This window comes from Colletes gigas, unplaced genomic scaffold, assembly GCF_013123115.1.
Source record: "Colletes gigas isolate AHSC1104 unplaced genomic scaffold, ASM1312311v1 Colletes_gigas_Sc00012, whole genome shotgun sequence".
Lineage (NCBI taxonomy): Eukaryota > Metazoa > Arthropoda > Insecta > Hymenoptera > Colletidae > Colletes > Colletes gigas.
The window spans coordinates 6026113-6050836 of NW_025106641.1; positions in this window are offsets into that span (position 1 = coordinate 6026113).

Sequence of the window (24724 nt, forward strand, 5' to 3'; positions counted from 1 at the left end):
TACTCGGTACAAGGGACAGTTCGAGGAATTATTACTTTAATAATTTCCTCGTTAGCTGTCGGGACACCGCTCGCCTATGGAATTTCGAAAGGGATCACGGGACAAAAATGAGTGACACCCGTCGAGCGGACCGATCGGCGAAAATATTCCGCGGAAATCACACGCTAAACGCAAACAGAAACCCCGCGGCCGGTAAATATTTCGAAAATTTATTTTTGACGTGAACACTTTTCACGCAAACATTTCGGTAATTTGTTTTCGATACACACGCGTCGTTCCCGTACGCAACCGGCCCACGTTCATCGCGATAAACTAAATGACACGATGTTTTATTGACTGTGCGTAAAACAAATTTACGGAGTCGAAGTCAAACGCTCCGGCCACTTGCTGATCGTCCAACGATTCTCTCATTTTCACGAAAGAATTATGTCTTGGAAGGAACAAACGCGGATGGACGCAATTTCTATATGAAACAAATAACTTTTCGATTAATAAATATTCAAGATACGAGTTTAAAACCAGGTTTCGAATCGATGCAAATATTTGAAATAAAAAATGAAGCAACGATGCAAAGTTAGTTTTACGGGGAAATACTTCGATTACGAAATGAACAACTAAATGTTGGGGGATCGTGAATTATTATAACACGTTTGTTTTTCGAACATGGTCGATCAACCGCTGTAAATAAATATATCATGTTTCAAAGCTGAACTATTCGAGAATGAAAATATTAACTCGTGTATTTTTTTTTTTAATTGGTACTACCAATTACTACTTTCGTTACGTATTCTAATTAAATACGGAAATTTGTATCGACTTTCTAGTCGTGGAAAAGTCTGGTCCCGCGGCCTTTGATGGTTGCCGCCGTATAATTGTGTGTGCCTTTCTGTGGAAGGCTGTGCGAATTTGTGCCATCTTTAACGACTGGAGGAAACCTTGGGACTCTTTCGTCGTTCAATTTGTTATAAACTTCTCCAGGGACCGCGTTTATTTACAACGTTTGCCAAAATCGATACGCAACATCGACGAAAGACATCGAAACCGCGGTTTTTCATCGACATCGACAAATCTTTTCTTTGCTCGTTGTTCTTTATCCGCGTCGGGGCTTTGTATATCGCGAAAAATTAGTCGAAACGCGCGTATCGGTCGTAATAAAGGTTCCGCGGTATTCATTAATGGAATCGGTTCGCGGCAAAATTGAATTTCAACGAATAAAAGTGAAAAAAGGAAGAAAAAATACCGACGGTTGAACGGGTTTCTGTTCGCGCGTTCAATTCAACCGAACAAACAATTTTACGGTTTAGGTTCGTCGGAGAAAGATTTACGGGTTTCGATAGCGTTGCCGCGTGGGGTGAAAAAAAAATCATTTTTGCAAAAATATTTCGATCTTGTAATTGGAACGAATCTTTTCGAAAACATGAATCTATTGCCAATACCATTCGTTGTTTCGAGTTAGTCGATTAAACGCTAGAAAAATTAAAATATTTTTGTTACAACTATTGTATAATCGATTCGTATTCTAAAACAGTCTTTTCCAGAGTGGGAGGGAGACTTACAATCCAAAGGATTCAGGAGAAAATTTTAACGTAGAGGAAATTTTGAAAAATAAAATTTTGAGAAAATAGTTTTCTGTGCTAGAAATCACCGAAAATCGCTTGCAAATATTATTTTAAATCTACCACTCGTAACAATTTTCTACATTTTACGACCTTTGAGTATTTTATTATTTGCTACATAGAGAACGGTAAATATTATTTCAATTTGATGGCTTTTACTAAATAATTTATTGTACTCAATGAGCATTCGATAAACGAGAATCGATAAAAATAACTTGAACATCGGTTAATTAAAATAGACATAACCATGTTTTCTTTTTAACGGTTGGATTTATTGGTAATTTTAATTACCCCATAATTAAATCGTTAATTACAGATGATTACAAGTTGATAATATAATTGAATACAATAACGATTCAATGTACGTTTAGCACACTTCGAGGTTCTCGTGAAAATTAATTTTGATAATAGATCGACAATCCGTGAGCGTGCGTGCACTTCAGTAATAGATGAAGTGTTTAGCTGTGATACTCAACCCCGGGTTTGTAAACATTAGCAGCGTGAATATTACATTGGCAAATCTTCTAGTTAAATATTTTCAATCCAATTCAACCATACAGGTTGCCCAAGCTCCGTGATATCATCAAAATTTAATTTCTACTTTGAAATACATCATTTCTTGCAACGTTAGGGTGTTTAAGTCACAACTTTCGTTTTTAAATAATTTCTTTTACCAAATGAAATTTGTCAAGATTTCGATTCTCGAGGATTTTCGATCCCCATGCGTTCGATGAATTTCAAAATTATTTATTAGGTTTCGAGTTGAAAGTCGAAAGTTTCCAGTTACGAAAATAGTGAAAATCCGACGCAGGATCGAAGTGCAAATTCACTCGAAGCGTAACGAAATTAGAAGCTTTCCGAATCTGTGCCGAAGACGAAGCTCCGACCGCTTGGGAGCCAATTAAAATCGAACAGGATGCACCAGCGATCGATATTTTCGTTGCACGCGACCCCTCCGTGACGACCGCCGATTTCAATAATCAATCGCGGCCGGAAATGCGTAGAGATCGCGCGCCGCGCGGAGAATAGATTCTCATCGAGCGAGTACGTCCGTTACGGGCGGATCTATCGATCCCCTGCAACGTTTCCGCTACTCGAATCATCCCTCTGCTTAATTTCTCCGGCCGCGGCGAAACGCGAACGATCGATGCAAATCGTATTTTTAGCGGCATCGGTAACGACCAGCCGGACGAATTTCTAATCGACGTCCGATCGATACTTACCCCACCACGTCAAATTCATTCTGGATCCTTCAAAATCGTAGAATTTCCACGAATGAAAAATGTCTTTCGTTCTTTCCAAATAGATTCTTCATAAATTAATTCGAAAACGAGTATTATAACTAGACTGCGGATGTTTATGCATTTATGGGGAATTTTAATTCTCAAGAAACTACAGAATGCACTTAATATGCAAAAATATAAGAAATACTTAAAGTAAGATACGAATTATTATATTTAAGGGTCGAGACAATCATATACGAAGCTCACATTTCATTAATTCTATTAATAAAAATATAAATTTCCATAAAGATCTGCAGTCTAATTATAACAGTTTAGCATCTACTGGAATTTTAAAATAACATTTGACGTTTCTATCGACGTTTAGACTCGAAAATATGACTGTTTTATTATTGCTTAAAGTGGAAATTCATTTTTATTATAATTGTTGCAATTTTTCCCCCTCCACGTCAAATTCATTCTGGATCCTTCAAAATCGTAGAATTTCCTCGAATGAAAAATGTTCATCGATCTCTCCAAATAGATTCTGCGGATTTAAATTAATTCGAAAGCTTAGAGTATTAGAATAGTTTAGCATCTGCTGGAATTTTAAAATAACATTTCACGTTTCCATCGACATTTAGACTTGAAAAGATGACTATTTTATTATTACTTAGAGTGGAAATTCATTTTTATTATAATTTTTGCAATTTTTCCCCCTTCACGTCAAATTCATGCTGGATCTTTCAAAATCGTATAATTCTTCGGATTTAAATTAATTCGAAAGCTTAGAATATTATAATAGTTTAGCATCTGCTGGAATTTTAAAATAACATTTGACGTTTCTATCGATGTTTAGACTCGAAAAGATGACTATTTTATTGTTACTTAGAGTGGAAATTCATTTTTATTATAATTGTTGCAATTTTTCCCCCTCCACGTCAAATTCATTCTGGATCTTTTAAAATCGTAGAATTTCCGCGAATGAAGAATGTTCGTCAATCTTTCCAAATAGATTCTTCGGATTGAAATTAATTCGAAAGCTTAGAGTATTATAACAGTTTAGACTCGAAAAGATGACTATTTTATTATTACTTACAATTAGAGTGGAAATTCATTTTTATTATAATTTTTGCAATTTTTCCCCCTTCACGTCAAATTCATTCTGGATCTTTCAAAATCGTATAATTCTTCGGATTTAAATTAATTCGAAAGCTTAGAATATTATAATAGTTTAGCATTTCCTGGAATTTTAAAATAACGTTTCACGTTTCCATCGACGTTTAGACTTGAAAAGATGATTATTTTATTGTTACTTAGGGTGGAAATTCATTTTAATTATAATTTTTGCAATTTTTCCCCCTCCACGTCAAATTCATTCTGGATCTTTTAAAATCGTAGAATTTCCTCGAATGAAAAATGTTCATCGATCTCTCCAAATAGATTCTGCAGATTTGAATTAATTCGAAAGCTTAGAGTATTATAACAGTTTAGACTCGAAAAGATGACTATTTTATTATTACTTACAATTAGAGTGGAAATTCATTTTTATTATAATTTTTGCAATTTTTCCCCCTTCACGTCAAATTCATTCTGGATCTTTCAAAATCGTATAATTCTTCGGATTTAAATTAATTCGAAAGCTTAGAATATTATAATAGTTTAGCATTTCCTGGAATTTTAAAATAACGTTTCACGTTTCCATCGACGTTTAGACTTGAAAAGATGATTATTTTATTGTTACTTAGAGTGGAAATTCATTTTAATTATAATTTTTGCAATTTTTCCCCCTCCACGTCAAATTCATTCTGGATCTTTTAAAATCGTAGAATTTCCTCGAATGAAAAATGTTCATCGATCTCTCCAAATAGATTCTGCAGATTTGAATTAATTCGAAAGCTTAGAGTATTATAACAGTTTAGACTCGAAAAGATGACTATTTTATTATTACTTACAATTAGAGTGGAAATTCATTTTTATTATAATTTTTGCAATTTTTCCCCCTTCACGTCAAATTCATTCTGGATCTTTCAAAATCGTATAATTCTTCGGATTTAAATTAATTCGAAAGCTTAGAATATTATAATAGTTTAGCATTTCCTGGAATTTTAAAATAACGTTTCACGTTTCCATCGACGTTTAGACTTGAAAAGATGACTATTTTATTATTGCTTAGGGTGGAAATTCATTTTTGTTATAATTTTTGCGGAACAGAGACTCTGTTGAGTGTCCTCAGATTGCAAACAAAAATATAAATTTGTTGGTTTAGAAAACGATCTTCAAGAGACTTCAAAAGATGACTATTTTATTATTGCTTAGGGTGGAAATTCATTTTTGTTATAATTTTTGCGGAACAGAGACTCTGTTGAGTGTCCTCAGATTGCAAACAAAAATATAAATTTGTTGGTTTAGAAAACGATCTTCAAGAGACTTCAAAAGATGACTATTTTATTATTGCTTAGAGTGGAAATTCATTTTTATTATAATTTTTGCGGAACAGAGACTCTGTTGAGTGTCCTCAGATTGCAAACAAAAATATAAATTTGTTGGTTTAGAAAACGATCTTCAAGAGACTTCAAAAGATGACTATTTTATTATTGCTTAGGGTGGAAATTCATTTTTGTTATAATTTTTGCGGAACAGAGACTCTGTTGAGTGTCCTCAGATTGCAAACAAAAATATAAATTTGTTGGTTTAAAAAACGATCTTCAAGAGACTTCAAAAGATGACTATTTTATTATTGCTTAGAGTGCAAATTCATTTTTATTATAATTTTTGCGGAACAGAGACTCCGTTGAGTGTCCTCAGTGTGCAAACAAAAATATAAATTTGTTGGTTTAGAAAACGATCTTCAAGGGACTTCAAAAGATGACTATTTTATTATTGCTTAGGGTGGAAATTCATTTTTGTTATAATTTTTGCGGAACAGAGACTCTGTTGAGTGTCCTCAGATTGCAAACAAAAATATAAATTTGTTGGTTTAGAAAACGATCTTCAAGAGACTTCAAAAGATGACTATTTTATTATTGCTTCGAGTGCAAATTCATTTTTATTATAATTTTTGCGGAACAGAGACTCCGTTGAGTGTCCTCAGTGTGCAAACGAAAATATAAATTAGGTGGTTTAGAAAACGATGAGTCGTACCACGTGAAATTCTAAATGTGCTCGCTGGAAATATCCGAACGGAATTCTTGATACAGGACGTTTGCGTTAATTACCAATAATCGATACTTCGTTAACAAATAATTCGACTAGATTATATCGGGGATTCGGGACAGCTTTCGCGGTAAATTTTCGAATCTGCGTATTAATTAATCCGCGCGGGTAGGCGAGAGAAAAAAATATCGCGGTTGTTTTGGCGAGCCGTGAGAACATTTTGATCGCGCTATTGTCGAAAGATCGGAAAACCAGCGACCACGTAGCTAGAGAAATAGGACGGGAACTCGCGATCCCTCGATCGAACATCGTCATATACGAAAAAATATCATAGAAACATATTTACGTAAATACACAATTGAAACACTATTTTTATATTATTTTAGAAACACGTATAAATGAAAATTTGCAATTTTATAAAGTTCTACGACCATAAAGGGATCGCCATCCGTCTCATCATCTTAGATAACACGAAATTCGTCTTCTCGTCTTGTTTATTCGGTGCAACGTGCAACTAAACAGTCTTCTAACAATATTACTGCCATTGTTGCTGACTTTGCCTCTTCTGTAACAAGGGAACGTGCGAATTTTCTCTTTGTTCTGTCAGCGTTTATGGTCTCCCTGCAAAAGACCCAGGAGTGTCTCGTCGAAATATTTCCTCCTTGTTCTCTGTCCCCTGTTTTTAAACAAATTATTCTCTAAAAAGTTGTGCAAAATCAAACAAATACTCCTTAAATCCTGTGTCAATATATAAACAAATTTATCTTTTCCATAGATACTCTTTTACTGGTTAAAATGTTCGATTGAAGCTCTGTGATTCGAACAATTTTACCAATTATGGAGTCTGAAACTATTTCATTATTAACGACTCGAATCTCGATTATCGTTGTCCAAAGATCGATTACGCATAGTTTTTCGTCTGAAAACAATAATCGTTCGCACGGGGGGGGGTGGGGGAAAAAAACGAGAATAATGAATATTTTTTCGAAGCTGATTCGTCCGCCGCGGGCGATCGCGAAAAGCCTCTCGTCGGTTTAAACCATAATACCTGCGCGCGCATTGTTTTAATAGAACCGTAGAATCACGTGTTTTTAACAGAAATGAAAAATAATTGTACGAAAAGAATCGTTAACCAAAAGTTCTCGCCTAAGTTGAGGATAGCAATTGCAAAGTTATTGTATCGTTACACTTTAATAGTTTGTAGTTCAAACATCGTCAAATATAGCAACGAAGTGTGTTACGAAAGTCTGAATATTAATTTGGAGATTAAATTGTACGAAGAAGTGTATAATAAAATTAATTTTTTAAATATAATTCGAGACCGCTAAAATCGCGAATAAATCCTTGTAATTAAATTTCCCAATAACGCGGTATCATCGTCGCAAGTTTCGCGCGTGTAATGGATCAATATCGGGTTTGAATGATTTGTTTCGATTCGTGGAAAATAAATTATCCCCGGGAGAGCTTAATCCTTTGTTGTCGAACGTTACAATATTTTCAGTAATGCACTTTTACCAGTAGATTGTCGTCGATGACTTTCTAACGGAAATAAATAAAACATGTGTTCTCTGTAAATACACCGATGCATTATTCAAACAGAATTTATAAATTTACATTCCGGCGCTAGTCATCGCGCAGCGATTCCGTGCAGTAATATTTAGTAATATTTTCTCCCGAAGGTACCATATCGTTCGGGGAATTAACTCTTTTTGAAAAATTAGAGTCTTTTGCTATTTTTTTTTTTAAACAGCAGGCTCGATCATAATTTATTGAACCGGATTCGCAATTATTCTCGAATTCTCAGCGTCGTGGAGCAACGACGATGGACAAAACGCGATGGCGGAACAGCGTCGATTGCGGTTTCCATCGATCGATCGGTAATTTATTATTTACAGCTGTTTTAGACGTTCGTTTTCTCAATAAAGTTCATCAGCGATTTAGCGTGCTGCGAACAAAACTCGTTGGAACGAACCAGTCGCACGAAAAAAGAGGAGACCAGAAAACATTTTGCAATCTAGGTAAGATATAACCTCGTTATAGTTCTCTAAAATCGTTGGAACCAAGGATAGGAACGTGGCCCTGAAAATTTAACGGCTCTCGGTCGAAAATAACAGCAGCCCCGCGTCCGCCATTTTCTCCAAATTTCGACAAAACGAAGGAACGTTGTAAGTTTCATGTGAAATCCGATTTAAAGTGTTCTAGGAGCATATCGAGTTAGCAGAGGAGTATTTTGATGGAAACTGGAGATTAAAATACGAAAGATAATAAAATTAACCCCATTTCGAACAATTCGCGAATGCTTTCTTGGAGTCACCACTGTGACGTATGGAAAAATGGAAATTTTTTTTTATCTTAATGTTTGAGGGTTTAAGAATGACCCCCTAAAATATTAAAGTAAAATTCGCGAAAATGACAAAGTTTCAGAAGATTTAGTAGATGTAAACAATGTGATATGCTTGAAACTAACTTTACTTTAATATTTTATATAATTATAGTTTTAAAAAAATTGCACGATTTCTCGTTTCACAACTTGCAGTGAAACTGCTCGTTTTTGACAAATATTTGGCCCCCCACACTAGTTCCTATTATGGCTATAATAATTAATATTTTCATACGAATTTTTCCCCAGAAGTAGTTCAAGAAACATACTTTCGAGAACACTAGAAATTTGTCAGAAAAAGTTTCATGGTTCCGCCGAAAAAATTCTTGAAAATTGCCCTTATATTTCGTCACGATGATTTCCCCCCTTAAGCGTTGTCTAATTTCTAGAATGAAATTCTATTTGTGACCGAATCCACTGGTCCGTGGTTCCATCGAGCATCCAGGGTGTCCCCCGAAAAAAACAGAAAAAAAAAAAAAACGACGAGGAATCGAAGAAAATGGGCGTGCAGGTGCAGTCGCCGCGGCGAATAACAAAATAACGAGTCGCGAAACAAGATGAAACGGTAATACACGGGGCATATACATTTATAACAATGCAATCAAGTCGCGAAATAACGCTGGAGCGACGGAAAATTTCCAACTCGGTGGAATTCCGTGGTGACCGGATGGACGTATCGATCCATCGAGATAGTCCTGCCGCCGTAGTCCGACAACGGCCTCTTCCGACCATCATACGCGGCGGACAACAAATAATACACCGATTAAACGCAATAATATTTTTTTCAACATCACACCTCAAATTATTTCATACTATTTCTCCGCGATAACAAGCCTTATTCAACTCTTCGACTCGTTACAAGTTCTCGATCTGAAGTTTTACAATCGCGAGTCTACTTGTCGTCAAGTTCAAGCGATATTTAATATTTCACAACAGAAATTAAATAATTTTTACAATTGAGTACAAAAGTGGTGCAAGTCCATATGCAACTCGTAAATATACATTATTTTTAAATTTTATATTGATAAATTAGTAGACACTAATTACGATTGAATACTATATGTTTGGAAAATTATTTGAAATTAAATCATACGTATTGGTATTGAAAGAAGAGGGATATTCAAACAGAGAGATAGAAGCGATTTTATACTTAAAAAATAAGGAGAATCCTTAAAATAATAATCGTTTAAAATGTCTCGCCCCCCATCCGCCAAACGCCATTTTACACGATAAATCAAAACGAGTAAATATATTGAAATAAGGTGACACGTATCTAGCTTCATAAGAGAATCGAATCCGTATCTAAACTCGTGCTTTGCAAACCGGACAAGCAAGTGTCCGGTGACTTATGGACTGCAGCGTATTTAGAAACGTACTGGTAAGGACACGGTAATTGAATGTCGACGTAAAAACAAATTGGCAACGACACAGTAATTAATAATTAAATATCCCGATAGAAACGAACCGCTAAAGATACGGTACTTCGGTGATTTATACAATAACGATTCGGAGTTGTTGGGGCTCGTGTTGGTGTTCAAAGGATTTGCAGTAGGAGTGAGATTAATAGGACAAGGAACATAGTGTTTCGGTGCATGAATCAGGATTCGGTGACTCATGGACTGGGACGATGCAGGGTTTGGATAACGTTGAATTTGGATTACAAATGGAGCAAAATAGAAGCATGTTGTCAAAAGGGTACCGTGCATTGCACCCTAACAGTCCGTAACCTTTACGATTATTATATTTGGCAACGATTATGCCAACAAAGCAATGCTTCTGTCGATAAAATAATTTCGTGAAACGTTGGTCGATTTTTCGCGAAAGGAAAAATTGTTTGGAAAATGCAAAACACAATAAGAGAAATATCCCACTTAAAGGTATATTTTCGATACAAAAATTCTGGGTATTAATTTTTGTCTACAGAACATTAAAATATAGAACATTTTAATTTACGAAAATGATGATTTCTTTATTTTATATTCAAATTTTTCCAAGTATCTTATTTGTAATTTTCCAACGTGTTTTATGATTATGAAATGATACTAAAAACACATGTATTTGAGTCTTCGAGAGACTTTCCCCACTTCGTTGTGTTAATGGACCTTTTGAAATTATGCAAAACAACCATAAAAGTGTTATAGGCGTGCACGCAATTGCGGGGTAACATTGTTATAATGCGCCGGTTCGAACACCGCGGCAAATAAATATAAATAACAGAGAAAAATTGCGCGATATTAGCGGTATCGGCGGGAAAGGGGGTCGTTGAATAGCGCGCGATTCGTCGTTGAAATAAATCCGAGAATCGGAGGCCGAGCGTGGAATCGCGCTTCCATCGATCCATCCGAAATAATCCACGGTCCGGTTGGTTTCGCGTCCCGACTACCAGTGAAATAATGTATAAAATTACCGAGTAAACTATTTATCCTGCGGCGAGTATTTTTGTTGCGTTAACCCGGCCTTTCTCTTCTATCGCCTTCGTTCTAGCCAACGAATCCATCGTCAGAGAAGAGATCTATTTATCGTAATAAATAAAACCGTAAGAAGGTCAAGATTATTACAAAAATTCATACACATAGTCAGAATAGTTCCAAATATGGAATTAGGGAAGAAGATTCGAAGAATTGACACCCTTTTTAGATAATATAACTGAAAAATTACACGTCCACCCGTTTGCAACAAATTTTTCTTTCTGTTATAGTTATAATTAGACTGCGGATCTTCATGCAAATTTATATTTTTATTGATAAAATTAATGAAATTGGAGCTTTGTAGAGGGTTGTCTTAACCCCTAGATATAATAATTCGTACCTTATTTTAAGTATTTCTTATATTCTTGCACTGAATTGTGTAGTTTTTTAAAAATTAAAATTTCCCATAAATGCATAAACATCCGCAGTCTAGTTACAATAATTAAAATTTCCCGCAGAAGTAGCTCAAGAAACGTGATTTCGAAAAGATTAAACATTAATCAGAAAAAGTTTCATAGTTACGGTCGAGAGATTCTTGAAAATTGCCTTCATTTTCAGCCGCCACAATTCCCCCCTTAATTCGGTTCGAAAAATTCGAAGTGTCGAAAATAGGGCCGCGAATTTGTCGACCGACCGAACCGGAAGTACGTATCGATCCATCGGAGCCCGCAGGCTAGCGTCGCGGCCCGTCAGACGTAATGGACAGTATAGTAAAAGCCCTCTGGGTCCAGTCGGTAGGACTGGTCCGTTCGTACATCCATCCGTTCGTACGTCCAGTAGCTCGCACGTCCGTCACTTCGACGGATAATACCAGAGTTCACCTAAATATAATCGGGAGTTCCGAGCGAGACAGCCGGAGACAGAGAAAGAGGGAGGGAAGCGAGCGAAAAGGCCATAGTGTCAGGGAACCGTGGGCAGAAACAGAGGAGAATGTCGGGATCGAGGGACAACGAGTCCGTAGCTGACAACGGAGGGCTCGAATAGGACACTGGGTATAAGCAAATCTCCGATTCGAACGTTTTTTAATTAGATCCAAAGCCTAGAAGGATCTCACATATTTAATATCCTATAATACTATCTGCAAATGTATACAAATTGTTAAAAGAAATGTAGACTAATCATTGGTGCAAGTCGATGGTTTGCAGAAGTTTGACTGTATCCATATTTAGTTGGACTTAAAGCCAAGAAGGATCTGACGTATTTAATCTCCTGTAATACTATCTACAAATGTATACAAATTGTTAAAAGAAATGTAGACTAATCATTGGTGCAAGTCGATGGTTTGCAGAAGTTTGACTGTATCCATATTTAGTTGGACTTAAAGCCAAGAAGGATCTGACGTATTTAATCTCCTGTAATACTATCTACAAATGTATACAAATTGTTAAAAGAAATGTAGACTAATCATTGGTGCAAGCATCAATGGTTTGCAGAAGTTTGGCTGTATCCATATTTAGTTGGACTTAAAGCCAAGAAGAATCTGACGTATTTAATATCCTATAATACTATCTACAAATGTATGCAAATTGTAAAAAGAAATGTAGACTAATTATCAGTGCAAGCATCGATGGTTTGTAGAAGTTTGACTATATCCAAAATTAGGTTTAGTTACTTTGTCTTGAAAGTGCACTGGTAAATAGTAATTTATTTTTATTTTTTACTGGTTCAAAGTTCTGAAACACTTCTTTTTGCATGTGTGACGCTCTGCTGGCTAGCGAACTCATCAGTAAGGCTTTCTAGCAGGCTCTGCCTTAGACAACTGGGATATTGGGAAGTCGTATAGCAACTGAGGGGTTGGTCGAGCGCTTGTGAGAGCGCGAGCCCTCTGGTGGCGAGCATGGGAGGCAACACCACACGTGGTACTTGCTTCGTTTGAAATGTGTCCTAGGGTGAATCTTTTGAATAATTTGAAGTCGTTTGTTCTTGCTTTGTGATAGTATTCTAAGTCTCCAATTACCAAAAACCTAATACACTTTTGTAATGGCGGATGTTTGCTACTGTTTGCCGTCGTTTGAAGAGCAGCATCGACGGCTAAAAATATTTCTGATGGGAAAAGACACGTTTAAGAAAGGACAAAAAGCGTTTCCAGGGCAGTTGCGGGTACAGCAGCTCCGGATGCATTATTTTGCACGTAGTTTAATATATACGCTAGTAGGAAAGCCGGTTAACGTCGCCGAAATCTCGACCACGTACCGTCCGCCGAATTCGGTTTCCGTTAAGCGATGCAAACACCGCCGATAAAGCGGTCCGATCGGCGGTTTCGAGGTTCACGGGGCACTTGCTCGGTTACGCCGCCCGGTTTCTCTTCTCTTTCGACCTTTCACGGTCCAATGGCCGCCTGGAGTGGCCAGAGCAAAGATCTCAATTCGACGAAGAAACGAGGACCAGACCTTCTTTTTACGAGGGTCGAAAAAACACGTCGCCTTTGGGAATTTTTTTTCTAGAAAACCGTAGGACGTGTCGAGACGAGCTAGTGGTACTTCTTTATTTATCTTGCAATTTTCACGCGTGAATTTTTTCATTACGAACGAACGAAAGCTGTAGGAGATATAAAAATATAACTTACCGACCCTCAAAAATAAAAAAAAATGTGCTTTCGTCTGTTTATGTTTGAAGAAGTCGAAAGACAATGTTCGTGATGATAAGTTGGTCGTTGACATTGTTTAAAACAGAAATATCGAAACGTTTTTCGAAAATGTCGATTTGTTGCGATTTAAGAAACGCGCGTGCGCGTCCATGGTAACTTATTGGTTCGGAACCGACGATTCGTTTACATTTCGTGATTTCGAACTTGCTGGATTACGTGTTAAAGCCCCTTTGCGTTATCGTGGCGAAAATCACGCCGAGAACGTGACTAGGTCGTGTTTGAGGAAACCCCGTGCTCATCATACGTGGAATAATGATCGATAATCGAAGTAACGAAGCTAGCGTTCAAACACCCCTTTACGCTGGACGTTTCGCATTACAGCGATATTGGCTTTATTTTAGCGCCACGGCGTGCTAGCGGAATAAAAGAACGTTAAAAACCTATGAACGAAGATGCAAATCTACTTTTGTCGAGAAGGCAGGAACTCTCATTAATTTATTTGATTTCAGAAACATTTATTCCCGTCGAATGAACCATGCTCTTGCAAAACGATAACACGTTATTTCTTCTGTTCTTATTGATTAAATTTGTTTATATTTACGATATTGTTTATAACTAAACGCTTCGTTTTAAGAAACCGTGGCCAGCGACGGAAAATCAGATTTAATTCGCAGAATAGAAATAACAACGGGATCATGGAGAACGTTAGCTAGTAAAGGAAAATCGTTTACGTCGTCGCAGTCGTGCGTCGTTCATTAGCGACAATTACGAAGCTACTGCGAACCCGTAACTTTCCGCGCCTCCTGTAATTAGTAAGGATACATCTCGCGCGCAGCGTGCTCCCAGAGATTTGTTTAATTGTTCGGCAACTCGATGCGTGTCTTCCTGTGGGCAGTTCAAACATCCTGCTGGCGCTATTTCACGCCTGTTCCTGCATCCGTTTATATGCAAATGCATCCAAATCTATAAAGGCAGGTGCACTCCTTTGTTCCTCGAATTTCCGATAGTTTTGGGTTCGTTCGACGATGAGAAAATTGCAAGGTGCATTCCAAAAACTTTTCTTCCTTGTTCGAAGCATAGATTGCTGATTAACATGTTGAATTTCCTGCAATTAAATAAATTAATAATTATACAATTTAGTTCAGAAAAGTAGAGGAGCGATTTCTCGTTTCATGACTACTAACGACTAATTAACGATCATAGATTATACAAATGTAACTTGTGTATGAATACAGTTCAGATATCGTCATAGAGTTTTGAAAGGTCGATGTTGCTATTTCTACCAAAAGTAGTCTACAGCTACCATTTTAATACAAAATTTTAACATCGTATTTGTAGAACTGCCAAAGTGGTCAAAATGACCCGTAATGATTCGTAATTTCTAATAAAAATTTTTAATAATTTACTCGATTGGATTTTCGAAAATTTACCACAGTTCTTTACAAGAAAATTAATAAACATTCATTTTTAAATACACTATTAATAGGAAAAAAATTTATTTTGGGTATAAAAGTGTCTGACTAGAATAATGTCAGTTTGGTCTTTTGTCACGCGATACTGAAAAACGGGGCGCGTCGTTCTAAAGTTAACGAATAAGGAAACGGAGAGCCACCGTTTGGCGAACTTAACAGAGTTGAAATCGAGCACCGCTATCGAATCGTTCGAAATCTGGATGAACGGTAGGAAGATCTTGAATATCACTGGACACATGTTCCACTGCATCCAGTTTCGATATTCGTCTCTTGGTCGTTATCCGATAGCGTTATCGGTGCATGTTGTACACGCAGCGGAAAGGGTCGGGTCAATGAAACAGGACACGCACGAGGCACCAGAGAACAGAGCTTTAGAAGAGCTTCTATCTTTCATTCCGCGCTGCCGGTGCGCGCGAGTGGTGGTAAGTGAATACGTGGCTAGTATTACTGTAGTCGTAATTGTCCGGCACCTTCATTACCTGTTAATGGCTCCGTATAGTCTTACTGAACCATTAGGTTGATCGCAGATTTACCGGGAAACGGTGCCCTTTGGAAGCTGATTTTTCCCTTTTTCCTTGTCGCGTCGCGCCACGCGGACCCATTTGCAGATAACGTGCGTTCAGAGTATTCGATGAATCGCCATACAGAGCGATTACGCGACAATCGAGTAGTATATCTCTTTTTAGAGACCTAAATCTCACGTTTCAACAGACCACTTTATTCGAATAACAATTTGATCCAATTTGGTCTTTGGTCGTTTTTGATTGTCTAGAGTTAAAATTTTTGATAGTAGAGGCTACTAATAATCGTAAAAATTTGAATTACGCGGGGATTCCCGCCCACGACGTCCCGTTATATTGAAACAACCACCCCCGCGAGGCCATTCTCGCAGAGCCTTACGCGGAACTAGACTCCCATTCATCTATCAGCGGAACGACGTCGCCCGAAGGCGCGATCGAGGTATCGTGGCGATAAAGATCGATGAATATGCATGGACGCCAGGGGAAAAAATCGACCACTCGATGAATAATCAAAGAACCGTTCATTTCGTCCCGTCCAGGCTGCGTCTCGCCCTGAAAATAGTCTTTGGGATCAGACGGGGGTCTGTCTCGTTCAAAGACGCACCGATTTACCTCCAATATTAATATCACTGGTCGTCGAGTTTCTCTCGACCATTCTATTTTCGAAATCTCAACGTTTGAAGACTGTGGGCAAAATTTTATTTTATTTGGTTCTCTATTAAGAGCGAACTCTCGATCGTCGTAGACGCCATATTGGTTACGTGACACGTGTATTCTAAAGACGCCTTGAAATCATCGACGAAGCTCGTTTTTGGATGGATTCGTCATCTTTGCATTAATTCTAATTTCTGTTAATTGTTCCTATCGTCGTCTTGGTCGGTTTTCGTGGTCGATAACGCGTCCACGAGCGTCAATGCACAGGTTTTCCCGCGCCACGTCGGGATCAGCCTGTTGAAGGATGTTTCGTTTGTTCGTTCGGCATTCGAGTGTTTCGAAATTGGCGTCTGCTGCCCCCGGAGTTCCCGGTTCGAAAGCCGTATAGCTATAACGAAGCATAAGACACCCGAGCACCAACCTCCCCACGTCGCCGCGTCAGAATTTGCGCCTAACACGACCAGTTCAACGTTTATTGCACTGGTATCCCACAAACATTAAGTAGATCAAGACGTATGTACGGTGGAACAAAGAAAAAAGACAATTACAGAAGAATTAAAAGAAAAAATACGCCATCGTCGAAAATAATTTCATGCACAACTATTTAATTTATAAGTTAAAAATAATTCTAGGATATAAAATTTGTAACGTTCAATTATACCCCCTAAATCACCCAAAATAGATGGGATATTAATTCATGGGCCAGGAGCGACAGAGAGCGCCATTTTGCCTATCGGGCGATCGTCGAAAGAGGCAGCGATGGCGAGAATGAAACATTTTCGCCCGTATAGGTTATAGTAGAAAGTGTTCCACGAAGGCGTTGTAACCTTGACGTCATGAGCAGACTCCTACTTACTTCTGATCCCCTTCTAACAAGTTTAAGGCAACCTCGGTGGAAAAAAACAATGACGTTGCCGAGAGGAAAAGTTTGCATTCTCCCATTCTAACCTGTAACTCGTTTCGAAGAAGAAACTTCCACGATAGTAAATTTTATCGATTTATATATTCGCCTCGTTTGAAAATAGTTTCTGCCAAAATAATTCTTTCCGACTTCTCGGTGTAAATGCCCCGAGAGAAGAAGAGTTTGCATCCTCCCCTTCTAACCTGCAATCCCTTTCGAAGAAGAGACTTCGACGAGAGTTAATTTTATCGATTTATATTCTTTTATTAACCCCTTAACGTTCATGCCCGAGTCTGACTGCTTTGAAAAACAATATTTGTTTAATCCAACGGTTCAAGGGATGATAATATTTGTTTCCTTTCAAATTATACGTTAGATACAACATTGTAATTAACAAAAACCGTATTTGTAGAAACAAATTCAATAAAGAAAACTGATCATTGTTGGTTAACCCGAAAAATATGAACGTTAAGGGGTTAACATATGTACCACGTTGAAGTTGCGTTTCGTGTCCTTAGAATATAGTTTCTGCCAAAATAATTCTCCCCAACATCTCGATGTAAATACCCCTCCGTGGAGCCCCAAGAGAAGAAGAGTTTGCATCCCTCCCTTCTAACCTACAACTCGTTTCGAAGAAGAGACTTCGACGAAGGTCAATTTTATCAATTATAAATATTCCTAACGTTTCTTTTATCAACGTATGTTTCGCGTTGGAGTTGCGTTTTGCTTCGTTTGAAAACAGTTTCTACCAAAATAATTCTCCCGAACATCTCGATGTAAATACCCCTCTGTGCAGCCCCGAGAGAAGAGTTTGCATCCTCCCCTTCTAACCTACAACTCGTTTCGAAGAGGAGACTTCTACGAAGGTCAATTTTATCAATTATAAATATTCCTAACGTTTCTTTTATCAACGTATGTTTCGCGTTGGAGTTGCGTTTTGCTTCGTTTGAAAACAGTTTCTACCAAAATAATTCTCCCGAACATCTCGATGTAAATACCCCTCTGTGCAGCCCCGAGAGAAGAGTTTGCATCCTCCCCTTCTAACCTGCAACTCGTTTCGAAGAGGAGACTTCGACGAGGGTCAATTTTATCGATTATAAATATTCCTAACGTTTCTTTTATCAACGTATGTTTCGCGTTGGAGTTGCGTTTTGCTTCGTTTGAAAACAGTTTCTACCAAAATAATTCTCCCGAACATCTCGATGTAAATACCCCTCTGTGCAGCCCCGAGAGAAGAGTTTGCATCCTCCCCTTCTAACCTGCAACTCGTTTCGAAGAGGAGACTTCGACGAGGGTCAATTTTATCGATTATAAATATTCCTAACGTTTCTTTTATCAACGTATGTTTCGCGTTGGAGTTGCGTTTTGTTTCGTTTGAAAACAGTTTCTACCAAAATAATTCTCCCGAACATCTCGATGTAAATACCCCTCTGTGCAGCCCCGAGAGAAGAGTTTGCATCCTCCCCTTCTAACCTGCAACTCGTTTCGAAGAGGAGACTTCGACGAGGGTCAATTTTATCGATTATAAATATTCCTAACGTTTCTTTTATCAACGTATGTTTCGCGTTGGAGTTGCGTTTTGATTCGTTTGAAAATAGTTTCTGCCAAAATAATTCTTTCTCGACTTCTCGGTGTAAATACCCCTCCGTGCGCCGGCAGCCCCGACTGCGGGGCTAGTTGGAAAGGGGGAAGCACGGCGGACCGCGCATGCGCGAGGGTCGAACGGAAAAAAATCGGCCCAGCTAACGGCGGGGAACGGGGGCGTGCGGGGGCGGCCGTATCGATCGCGGTAACATCGGACTCCGGTGCGAGTCCGTGGGCACACAGCCGTCGTGCACCCATGGCGACGACGACGACGACCGCGGGTACGGGCTCGTCGTCGATGACGTTCGTCGAACCACCGTCGAACCCTCGTCCACCCCCGTCCGGGCCTCGCTCGGGCATTTTCCTCGCGTTCTACGCTCGATCCACGAATCGATCCCGCTCTTTGTCCCTAATTCGGTGACGCTCGCAGACCCGGGGGCCCTCTGGCGCCCTATTTTTATTTTATTCCATCGCGCGCACGATTTCTGCCCCATCGGTCGCTCGCTGACCGTTGTTGTAATTTTTACGCTCGGTCCAAATCACCCCGGAATTTCTATCTCACCCAGTGATTCGATCTACAAGTATTTCTCATCGCGTATTAGATATTTTTCTATCGAGCATAGAACGAAAGATATTTATTTTTTCAATGGAAATTTTGATTCGTTGAAATCAGACTTGAAAGATGTAGATGACAGTGTGAGTTTAAAAATTGCTTTCGAACCCAAGCCTCGAGATTATTGCGCGATTCGAATTATAAAATAGAATGAAACAGGACGAATGAAATAGGAGAAGATAGACGAAGTGCTGATGAATAAAAGATCTGGTGGCGCGTTTAAATGCAGAATAGGTTGGAGGAGTATTTCTGGATAGGGTTACCATCCCTGGATCGCGAGAAAAGGGTACACAAGACGCTCTTTAAAAGAAGACGATGATCGGGGCTGTCGGAGTGGTGCAAGTACAATTTGTTATGTACTTCGAGGGTAATAGGTATCGAGCAAAATAACAAACTTCCTCGAATTTTCCATCCACGTCGATTTAATTTTAATTAAAGGAACCTTCGCGGGGAATCAATTTCAATTAAAACTCGATGTATTAAATTGTATTACACGAATCTTTTTATCCCGTCGTTTCAAAATATTTGCACCGCCACCTTGAATAACAGCGTACCGAAAAAATGAGATTGGTATCTCGAAAAATGAAAGTGGAAATTTAATTGCGAAACGACACGGGGGTGGAACGAAGCGATCGAAAGGGACGGACGTTTATTCGCTTTTCTTTTCTTTTCTTTGCGTTTCTGTTATTGATTTTACAAAAATATTACAGGAACGGGGGAAGTACAGGGTCGTGGAAAAATGGAACGACCGCGGGAGAGTTGGTTTGACTTTTTTTTTCTTTTTTTTTCCAGTCGATAGGCTGTTTGGCTCGATGGCACGCAAAAACGAGTGTGTTAAAGAAGATCGGGTTCCCCCGCGCTTGTGTTAAACCGGGAATCGTTTGATTTGCTGGCGATTGATGTGTAATCTTCAACTAGGCGAGTGTACTCTCATCCCTTGAGGCAAATGTTTGCAGAGCAAAGTTCGTACTTTATCAAAGCGATATTTCGTCAAAGGGTTAACGAGGTTATCTTCGTGTTGTTAAAGAACGTACTCGAGACACTGCAAGGGATTGGAAATCTTACTTTTTCATTCGTACATGAGTCACGGTTACGTCAACCATCTACTAACGACTTCACTTATCATTCTTGGAGTCTTTTTACTAATTTCGTATCCTCGAAGGGTTCAATTTCTCGTTTTCTAGCGTCGATAGTTTCGTCGTATCTCTCAAAATTTTCGAAATAAATGTCAGACGATTTTCTAAGTTTATTAGATTCTAACACTCCCGGAAGTTACTATTACAGTGTATTTCTGTGCACATTAACCTCCACACGCATCGATCATATTTTATTTTCGGTCGTTGGATGAGATTGGCGCATTAGAGTCCGACGATTTCGATAAGGAAATAGAAAAGCCGGAATCTATTCCGCTACATGATTCGATAGGAACTCGAATGTCGAAAGTCGACCTCCAATATCGGGGTAAAACGAAATCGTCAGTCTATAAGGCTACTCCTGGAGAAAAAATGCTCGGGTTCTGGAACTCTGCCACGAAAACAGGCACCCGCGGAGATTGCACCCTTCTCTAGATAAGTATTCAACGGGGCTAAATTAACAATCTCCTTCTGGTAACGTTTTAACACTTTGACTGACACGTCACCCATATATGAGTCACAGAACTTTTAACAGTGGAACTGAAACAATTAATTGTCAAGTTGAAGTGTTAAGGAAAATAAATTTGAATAAGCTTCGTAAATTTTAATGTGATCACAAAAGTAATTAGTACAACTTTTAAGTTGTGTAGTTTACAATTGCCTAAAATCAAAGTATTGGTCTCGTAAACAATTTTAGGATTTTAGACTGGCAGTCAACGTGTTAAACACCTTAGAGACTCAACTTAGAGACTCTGCAGCTGTTAGTCAACGATATACGCGGAAAATTTGTAAAATTAAACAGAATTTAAACGTTAGAAGAAGATTTCGGAATCCTGCGATTCGAGAAAAAGAGGACCGCGTGGGAGGATCGAGCGACATCATTCCTCACGATGGATATCCGCCTGATGTCCGTGTCCATTCGTCCCCAGTCCCTTTCAATTCGTGGCGAAATGATTTACCGACCACCAGATCACTCGAACTATTTAGAATATTGAATTTTTCATAAGACATTCTTATTCGAGGTTCGAGTTCCATTTCAAACGTGATTTTTTAGTTTAACGCGAGCCAAATCGCGCAGCACATGGCCTCTCCTCGTATCGACGAATCTCTTTCGGTTCAGAAATTATCGTTGAAGGATTTTACTAAAAAAAGAATTTTCTGAACGGTCGTCGTCGAAATGTAAACTCCGTTTAACGCGTCCCCGTGTAAATTCTATAGATTCAAAAATGGAAAATTCTTTTTATCGAAAATGAAGTTTGTTAAAGTCCGCAAGATTCACCGGATATTTTAACCACGACGAGCGCGTCCAATGTGGGTGTAATTTAATTACGCCTAGTTCCGCCGAATGCTGAAATGAACAAATTTTTTGCCAGTGAATAACTTCGGGGATCGAAATACAACAAAAGTTCACTGAAAATAATCAACGGATAAATTGATGAATACCACACTGCCCTGTCACGTATAGACTGAATTGAAGTTCGTGACGCGGAGAAAAACTCTGTGTACTTCATGCTGAATACAAATTCGCGGGAGCGATACCACGGATAAATAATCCAAATTCACAGTGATATTAAAAAGATTTAATCTGGTATCGTCAGAATTTATTTTATTCACCGAATGTGGTAATTTTTAGTAGAAAAATTGTTATTCCAGACATCGTACAGACAGGGCTGCAAATATACAGGGAGGAGACACAGTCGTAGTTTTATAACATTTTTAAGAGCGAAACCGTAAAGATTAAGGGCCAAAACTTTTTACGGGCCCAAAGTTCCCGCGTTAATTCGTCAGGACTCGCGTCCTTCCGAACGTCGTCGTTACCGCTCCGCAAGTTTAAATTCATTTAAAACAAACCTCCGTCGCGTTAATTGCGAATCACGACGGCGGATTCCCGCACCGATGGACGCAGACACATCGTGTTTTCATTTCCATTTCGCCCGTCCCGGCACTCCAGGGTTCGTTCGCGCGACGGCTGAAATAAGACGACCCGGAGTTTTTACAATCAAGACCCCGGGAACGGGTCAATGAAAAGAAGTACCCGGACGTCTTTTTCAGTCGGTCGTCTCCGGCCTGTTTCTCGCCGGGCTCCTTTTCTCCAACCCCCGTCGCCCAACCGGGGAGGAAGAAGGGCCGCTTTCAACGGGTGATACGCGTTTAACGTCGCGAAACAGATAAACCGATGAATCACGACGGGGTCGCCCGCGTTCCACGTGCCCTCGACTACGTATTTTATGCAACCGTGATGGATGGCATTGTGCCGAATTAAACACTCGACATAGAGACTTCTAAACACCCTTTCGAATTGTTCGTGAAAATTAGAGTATTCAAGGAACGAATCCATTAAAAGTGTGCTCTTTTTTTAAGCATCTACAGATGTCTTCGCTGTTCAATCTGTAGCGTGAAAAAAATCTTCGATAATTTAATAACATACAGTAGAGTGTCGATTATTCGAAGTGATTTTTCGATGGAAAAACAAAATTTCAAATCGTTCTGAAAAAATTATTTTCGGTTGCAAGGGTCAATTACAAGTATTTTTGGTGAATAGACATACCCCCGAATTCCTACGCATTTTTGTGAAAAAAATTCAGTAAGTGGAGAAATTTTTCGGCAAAATTGAAAAATTCCATATCATTCTAAAAAAATTATTTTTAGCTGCGGGGGTCAATTGCAATCATTTTTGGTGAATAGACATACCTGCGAATTCCTACGCGTTTTCGAGAAAAAAATTCCGGAAGGTGGACAAATTTATCAAAAATTTCAAATCGTTCTAAAAAAATTATTTTCGGATGTGGGGGTCAATTACAAGTATTTTTTGTGAATACACATAGCCCCTAATTCCTACGCACTTTCGAGAAAAACATTCGTGTAGGTGCCTAAATTTTCGATAAAAAAAAAATTTCAAATCGTTCTGAAAAAATTATTTTTAGCTGCGTGGGTCAAATACAATCATTTTTAGTGAATACACATACCCTCGAATTCCTACGCATTTTCGAAAAAAAAATTCATTACCGAAAATACAATGTCTGATCATGAATGCCTGAATTCCCTCATGCAATTATTTAAAATGCCATAACTGCTGAACGGATTGGAGGATTTCAATGTTTCAAAATGCAAACGACGCGTATTTTAATCAAGAATACGTAAAAATTCAAAAAATATTCAAAAAGTTGCTCTTTAACCCCATAAAGTGAAAAAACCCCCCATAAAAGTGGTCCAATTTTCAAACCACTATAACTTTTAAAATACTGAATGGATTTCAATGAAATTTATTTCTAAAGTAGAGTTCATAAATACCTACAAAAAAGTACACAACATTTCCGTGCAGCGCCACACAAAATTACCAAAAATCAAAAACGAATTTTTAAGAAAAATCGACATGGGTAGCGAACGTTTTGCTCACGATCTCGAATGCGTACGCAGAAACGAGCAGGTTAGATCACTTTCCATACACGTGGACGATGATTAAAGTTCAGGGGCGGTAAAAAATAACGGGCCATTATCGTTTCGCGATCAAGTTCGCTGTCGTTTTCCCGCGCGACGAGCTGGCTTCTGTTTGCTTTCGAGGCTCGCTGTGCTCGTTTCGCTCGGCGCAATTTGGGAGCGGGTCGCGCGAGAGCATCGAGGGTGACGTCCTTTCTAGTCGAATATCGGGGTTGGCAGGGTAAGTTCGCCCCTCGGCGAAGAGGGCATTTCCATCGGCTTACTCGAACGAAGGGGGACCGGCGCGGAGCACGCGGCACTTTTTGGGAGCGCTGTTCTTCCGGTAAACGCGCGTTGGAGATCGGCCAAATATCGCGAAACGCACCGGGGGGACGTTCAAAACCCAACGACCGACGCCGATCGTTTCGACGGAAACGCGTTTTCTAATCGAAGACGGCGTTACATCGAGACCGACAAAATAAGATTTTTTCAACAGCGGTTACGAATCTGAAGTATAAAAATTCCCTATTCATCGGATGTAAATCAAATTTTTGAATGATCTCGACCACCAAAAATGTTCGTTATTTTTTTTTTATATTTGGGTGGGCTGAAATTCTTATTGTATCGTACAACTTGGAAATCAACCCTTCTATTCAAGTGTTTGTAAAAGGTTGTACGATTCCTAGAGATTCGTAAATCTATAGAAGATATTTTGTTTTTCAAGTTTACTAGATTATTGTATAGTAAATGATGGATAGGGCGAAGAGGGCACGAAGTTGTTCTAAGTCTACTGGGCAAGGATTAAATAATAACAATGAATGGTGTAAAATCGTATCGATGCTAAGAGAAATATAAATAAAATGAGAGGAAACGTTTACTCCATCTTAGCCCAAGTTCCCCGCCTAGGTGTCGCGTCGTATCGGACCCAGGGGTTGTAGTTTACCGACCCCCGTGGGTGCATCGCGTTATTCAGGAAATCCACGAACCGTGATCGGAAACGAT